Below are 6,504 nucleotides of genomic sequence, written 5' to 3'. Positions count from 1 at the left end.
TTTTGACTCTCCAACCAACTGACCCACCTGGCCAGGGCTGGCTTTTGTTTGTTTTTAAGAATAAGGAAAGAGTCATGTTTGGGAGTTAGATGGTACTGTATCTATTTCTAGCTTATGAAACATTCCTGTTTTTTTGATTGGTTACTGAAACACTCTTAAGTCTCCAATTTCTATGAAATAGAGATAACAGTCACCTCAGTTGATGTGGAGATTGCAGGGAGTGATGAAAGAAAAGCAATAATAGATACAGTAGATGTCAGTCAACGTGCATTTCTTTCATTTTTCCCTGCTCCCCAGATAGGTTTGGCAGACACTACATTTAAGGAGCAGATGCATTTGTGGCTCTTGCAGCTCCTTTCAGGAGCTGAGCCCTGGTGGTGAGGATTATGCTGATGTAATCAATGCCAGCTACGAATCTCTAGTCTGCATAGCTCTTACCCAACAATCTCAGCCTTAGACTCCTGGGACTCTGCCTCTTCTCCCAAGATGCATGTGGATTTTTTCCTGTCACTCTTCATTCATTTGATTTGATGAGGGCCTAGTATATTTTTCTAGCCTAAGAACAGTACTTTCTTAATCAGACCAAGTGCCTTATCACTATTCATTCATTTAATTTGATGAGGGCCCAGGCACTGCTGTTCTAGACCAAGGATATTGTAGTAAACGAGAAAAAAAAAAAAAACTCATACCCTCATGCAGCTTGTATTCTGGTGAACAGTAAAAATGAGAATGATTATGTTCTTCTGCTCCTTACAGTTAGACAGGGTCACCAGGTCATTTTGGTCAATGGGTTGTAAGAAGTCTCACTTCTGGTCTGAAGCATTTATCTGTTGGTACAGGACTCTAGTGCTCTCTCCCTGCCTCAGTCATGGAAGCACACACAGAGAGAGGAGCCATAAGATCAAACCATTCTGGAATGCTGTGTACACCGCTTGGCAGGACAGCTGTTTTGGAGAGTCCCAAGACCTGCAACGGGCTTCATAGGAATGAGTGAACTTTGTGTTTAAGATGTTGGTGTTGTGTGTTTTTGTAGCATAACCTGGCCTGTTTCAAAAAGTTCAAGGTCTTAGTGACCACATCTTCCTGGTCTCTGTGGGCTTGACCCTAGTCACCTGTGGCCACATTGCCAAAGCTAGCCGAGGAACTGTACAACTAAGGGCAGAGAGAAGCAAAGGCTTTGGAGCCTGAAACTTCTAGGTGGTGGTGGACTACTCTTTAGCACAGTCACATCTGTTTCAATCTGGCCTAAGCACAGTATTTTCTTAATCAGACCAAGTTCCTTATCCTTATCCTATTCTTACAGTCAGATCCATGCTCCATTCCCATCTACAGCCTGAGGAACGAAGAACTTAAAGGCGTACTGAAGAAGTTTCTAGGTGGCTGAGGAGGTAATGAATAGCACTAACAGAGAAGCCCTTGCTTTTCTTTTCTTTTCTTTTTCTTAGTTGATTTTAACTATTAGCCAGAGTTGAGAACTTTGCTCTTAATGAATATATCTGTTTTGGAAAGCATCCATTTTTATCCCCTTCCTTCTCCTAAGGTTTACATATTTTGAATTTAGTTATTGATCTCTGAGCAGAGATGGGAAATAGCAGACATTAGATACTTACAGATATCTGTTTTTTTTTTTTGTAGGTTAATTGAATACAATGAATCTTTTAAAAATATATTGTATTGCTTATGCTATTACAGTTTTCCCAATTTTTCCCTTTTATCCCCCCTCCGCCCTGCACCTCCCAGCCTTCCAGCATTTCTCCCACCTTAGTTCATGTCCATGGGTTGTACATATAAATTCTTTGAATTCTCTGTTTCCTATACCATCTTAACCTCTCCCCATCTATTTTATGGCCTACCAATATGCTTCTTATTCCCTGTGCCTTTTCCCCCATTCCTCCCCTCCTCCCTACTGAAAACCTCCATGTGATCTCATTTCTCTGATTCTGTTTCCTGTTCTAGTTGTTCGCTTAGTTTTTGTTTTCATGTTTTTCTTTTTTATTGTTGTTCAATTGTTGATAGTTGTGAGTTGTTTGTCATTTTGTTGTTCATAGTTTTTGATCTTCTTCAATTTCTTAGATATGTCCCTTTAACATTTCATATAATAAGGCTTGGTGATGATGAACCTCTTCAACTTGACCTCGTCTGGGAAGCACTTTATCTGCCCTTTCCGTTTCTAAATGATAGCTTGCTGGATGGAGTAATCTTGGGTGTAGGTCCTTGCCATTTATGACTTCAAATACTTCTTTCCAGCCCCTCTTGCCTGCAAGGTTTCTTTTGAGAAATCAGCTGATAGTCTTATGGGCACTTCCTTTGTAGGTAACTGTCTCCTTTTTGCTTGTTGCTTTTAGATTATCTTTAATCTTGGGTAACTTAATGATGTTGTGCCTTCCTGTGTTCCTCTTTGGGCCCATCTTCTTTGGGACTCTCTGGGCTTCCTGGACTTCTGGAAGTCTATTTCCTTTGCCAGATTGGGAAGTTTCCTTCATTTTTTTCAAATAAGTTTCAATTTCTTGCTCTTGTTCTTCTCCTTCTGGCACCCCTATAATTCAGATACTGGAATGTTTAAAGTTGTCACAGAGGTTCCTAAGCCTCTCTTAATGTTTTGAATTCTTGTTTCTTATTCTGTTCTGGTGGATGTTATTTCTTCCTTTTGTTCCAAGTCATTGCTTTGAGTCCTGTTTCCTTCCTGTCACTGTTGGTTCCCTGAATATTTTGCTTGATTTCACTTTGGATATCTTTCATTTGTTCTTTCATTTTTTAACCAAGCTGAATCAGTTCTGTGAGCATTTCATTACCAGGGCTTTAAACTCTCCATCAGATAGGTTGGCTATCTCTTTGTTGCTAAGCTCTCTTTCTGGGGTTTTGCTCTGTTCTTTCATTTGGGCCATATTTCTTTGATTTGGCACACCTGTTAAATGTTAAGGGGGTGGGGCCTTTGGTATTCACCTGGGTAGGGCAACCCTCTTTGCTGCGCTGCAGCGCTGTGTGTGGGGGAGGAGCCAGAGAGGGAATAAGCAGCTTGGCTGCTTGGTTGTAGCCCCCACTTTCCAACAGATTCTCATGTGAGACTGGGAGTTTCTCCACTGTGGCAACTCCCCGCTGTAGTCCCCATCAGCTCTGAGTCTGTTTCCCATTCAGCCAGCCCCACCTTGCTGTGGGTCCTTTTAGGAAGCCCTGCCCGCATGGTCCACCGCCTTGCTGTGGTTTCTTTCTGTCTGCCCAGTCTGGTTGGTCTGGTTGACTGTTTCTTTAATTCCTTGGTTGTCGGAGTTCCATGCATTTTGATTTTCTGGCACTTCCAGTTGCATACTGTTTTTAGATTGGTTGTTATCCTCCTTTTGGTTGTATGAGGAAGCAAAGGATTTCTACCTACACCTTCATCTTGGCTGGAACCAGAAGCCCTTGCTTTTCACAATCAGACTCTGCTAACTTTCTTTCCTGTCAATAATAGCCATCTAGTTACCTTGCCCTCTGAGTAGGGAGGCAGCAAGATACCCTAGGAAGTTCATGATACTAGGACCCAAGACATTTGAACATTTTAGTCAGTGGTCTCTCTAATACTGTTTCACCATCTGTAAAATGAATATAATAGCTGGTGGGTATGTTGTAAATATCAAAGTAGGTAATCCATGTAGGCATGCTTAGATTAAATCTAAGCATGCCTACATGCTTAGTGTTACACTTCAGTGTACTTAAGTTACACTTAAGTTCAGTGTACTTAAGTTCACTGAACTTAAGTGTAACACTTGAGTTCAGTGTTACACTTAATCGAAGATGGACTGTATAACCTACAGAGGTGTATCAGTCTATTCCACTTTTCACCTCCTGCCATTTATATCCTGATGGACTACTTTGCCTTCATTGTGCAACAAAGAATCTTCAGAAATTATTGAGGGATGAAGGGGGGCAGAATAAAGGCAGAGAGACCATGTAGAAACTTCCATTATTTTTTCTCATACTACATAACCTAATCCATTGGCTCCCTCTTGAATATATATCCAGAATATCACAATCTACACTAACACACATCAAAATTAAGGAAACTGTCATATTAAAAGGGAAATTATGCCCTGGCCAGTGTGGCTTGGGTGGAGCATTGTCCCATAGCCAAAAGGCTGTGGATTGAATCCCCAGTCCAGTGTGTACAGAAAGCAGCCAATCAATGCCTCTCTCTCACTTCAGTGTTTCTCTCTCTTTCTTCCTCTCTGGAAACAATGAAAAAATGTCCTCAGGTAAGGATGGAAAAAATAAAAAGAAAATGACTATAGATTGAATATGTTACAATACATGCCTTAATGCAGGAGTTTTTTCTTCTTTTTAAATAATTTTTTAAAATGCTCACCCAAGAATATGAGATCTGTCTGGAAAAAATCCAGCCTTTGTTAATGTAATGAGGACAGCTTGCACGACATTGAGGTAATCTGGTAGCCAAGGAGATAGGCAGGAATGCTTGTGGGTGAACAATGATGACTTCACTGTACTAGTCAGTGGAGGCAGTAAACACTGTTGAGAGAACATGTGTAGTGTGTGGCTGTCACATTCAAAATGACTGAGTGAGTAGAGCAATGAACAGATATGTATCAAATTTTGCGTTAAGATTGAACATTACTCCGTGGAAACTACTGAATGATTCAGAAGGCTTTTCAGGATGATACAATGAGTGCAGCACAAATGAAAATGTGGCACAAATGCTTCAAAGATAGTTGCAAATATGTTGAAAGTGATTCATGTCTGGAAGGCCTGCAATAAGCAGAACACCTGAGAATGTTGAACATCTATAGGCGGCAGTCAACAAAGACTGGCCCCAGGCAGTGTGAGAACTACGAGTAGGAGCTGACCTGGGATTCCAAAAATTACTGTGCCTGAGAATTTGACGCAGGATCCTGGCATGAAATATGCTGTGGCAAAATTTGTTCCATGGCTTCTAGTACCAGAGCAGAAGGAACATCGTGCTGCAGTTGCTAATGACTTTGTTCAAACTGCTACCAATGAACCAGATTTCCTCAAAAAGGTCATAACCAGAGATGAATTGTGGGTCAGTCGCTATGATCTGGAAACAAAGGCCCAGTCATCCCAGTGGGAGTCACCTGGCTCTCCATGCCCATAAAAGGTGCATTAAAGTCACAGCAAGATCAAAACCATGTTAACTGTTTGATTGGGAAGGTGTTATCCATCACAAGTACGTTTCTATGGGCCAAGCAGTTAATAAGGAGTACTACCTCAATGTTCTTTGTCAGTTGACAGATGCAATACGATGAAAATGGTCACAGTTATGGTCAACTGGTGATTGGCAGCTTCATCACGACAATGTGCCCGCTCATGCATCACGTCTCATGCAGAGTTTTTTTTATTTTTTTTGGCAGCACATCAAATCACCCAGGTGACTCAGCCCCCGTTCAGCCCAGATTTGGTGCCCTGCAACTTTTGCCTTTTCCCAAAACTAAAATCACCTTGAAAGGAAAGATATTTCAGATTGTTGATGAGATTCAGGAAAATACGACAGGACAGCTGATGGCAATTGGGAGACCTGTGTGAGGTCCAAGGTGCCTATTTTGAAGGACTGAGGAAACATATATACAATGTTTCTTGTATCTTGTATCTTCTTAAATAAATGTCTCTATTTTTCACATTACATGGCTGGATACTTTATGGATAAACTGAGTTGTATGTTTATTGATTTTAGAGAGAGAGGAAAGGAGAAACATTAATGTGAGAGAGTAACATCATGCCTCCTGTACATGCCCAGCCAGGGATCAAACACACAACCTAGGTATGTGCCCTGACCAGGAACTGAACCTGCAACTTTTTGGTGTACTGGAGGATACTCCACCCAACTGGCCATCCAGCCAGGGCACAGCAGGGTTTTTTGTTTGTTTTGTTTGTTTTTTTAAAGATGAGGCCACTATATTGAAACAAAAACTTTAAGATACAGTAAATGGGCAAAATTACAGATTAAGGTCCAGAAAGATCTATACACTAATATTCACTTCCTCTAAGAGGGAATGCAATTTTTTAGGTAAGAGATGGTGAGACTTTATATTTGTTTTAAGATTTTATTTATTTATTTTTAGACAGAGGACAAGGGAGGGAGAAAGAAAGGGAGAGAAACATTGATGTGTGGTTGCCTCTCATGCACCCCCTACTTGGGACCTGGCCCACACCCAGTTATGTGCCCTGACCTGGAATTGGACCAGCAACCCTTTGATTTACCAGCCTGCACTCAATCCACTGAACCATACCAGCCAGGGCTACGAGACTTATTTTTAAGTGTGAATGTTTTTGTGGCACCTATGTAATATTAATAAGAACAGGGGATAAAACATTGGGTTAGTTACGAGTTTTAGTCTCACTTTTGACATTACACACTTAGATTTTGCCTCAGGTTCCTTGTTGGAAGGGTGAAAATCATAATGTTGATGTCATAAAACTTGTGAGGATGAGTTAGTATGTATGTGTTTAGAACTGTGGTAAGCACACAAGCATTACATTTATTTCATTATTGTTGCA

The sequence above is a fragment of the Phyllostomus discolor genome, chromosome 3, assembly GCF_004126475.2.
Source record: "Phyllostomus discolor isolate MPI-MPIP mPhyDis1 chromosome 3, mPhyDis1.pri.v3, whole genome shotgun sequence".
Lineage (NCBI taxonomy): Eukaryota > Metazoa > Chordata > Mammalia > Chiroptera > Phyllostomidae > Phyllostomus > Phyllostomus discolor.
The sequence above is the reverse complement of the archived record's forward strand: the minus strand, read 5'-3'. Positions refer to the sequence as shown.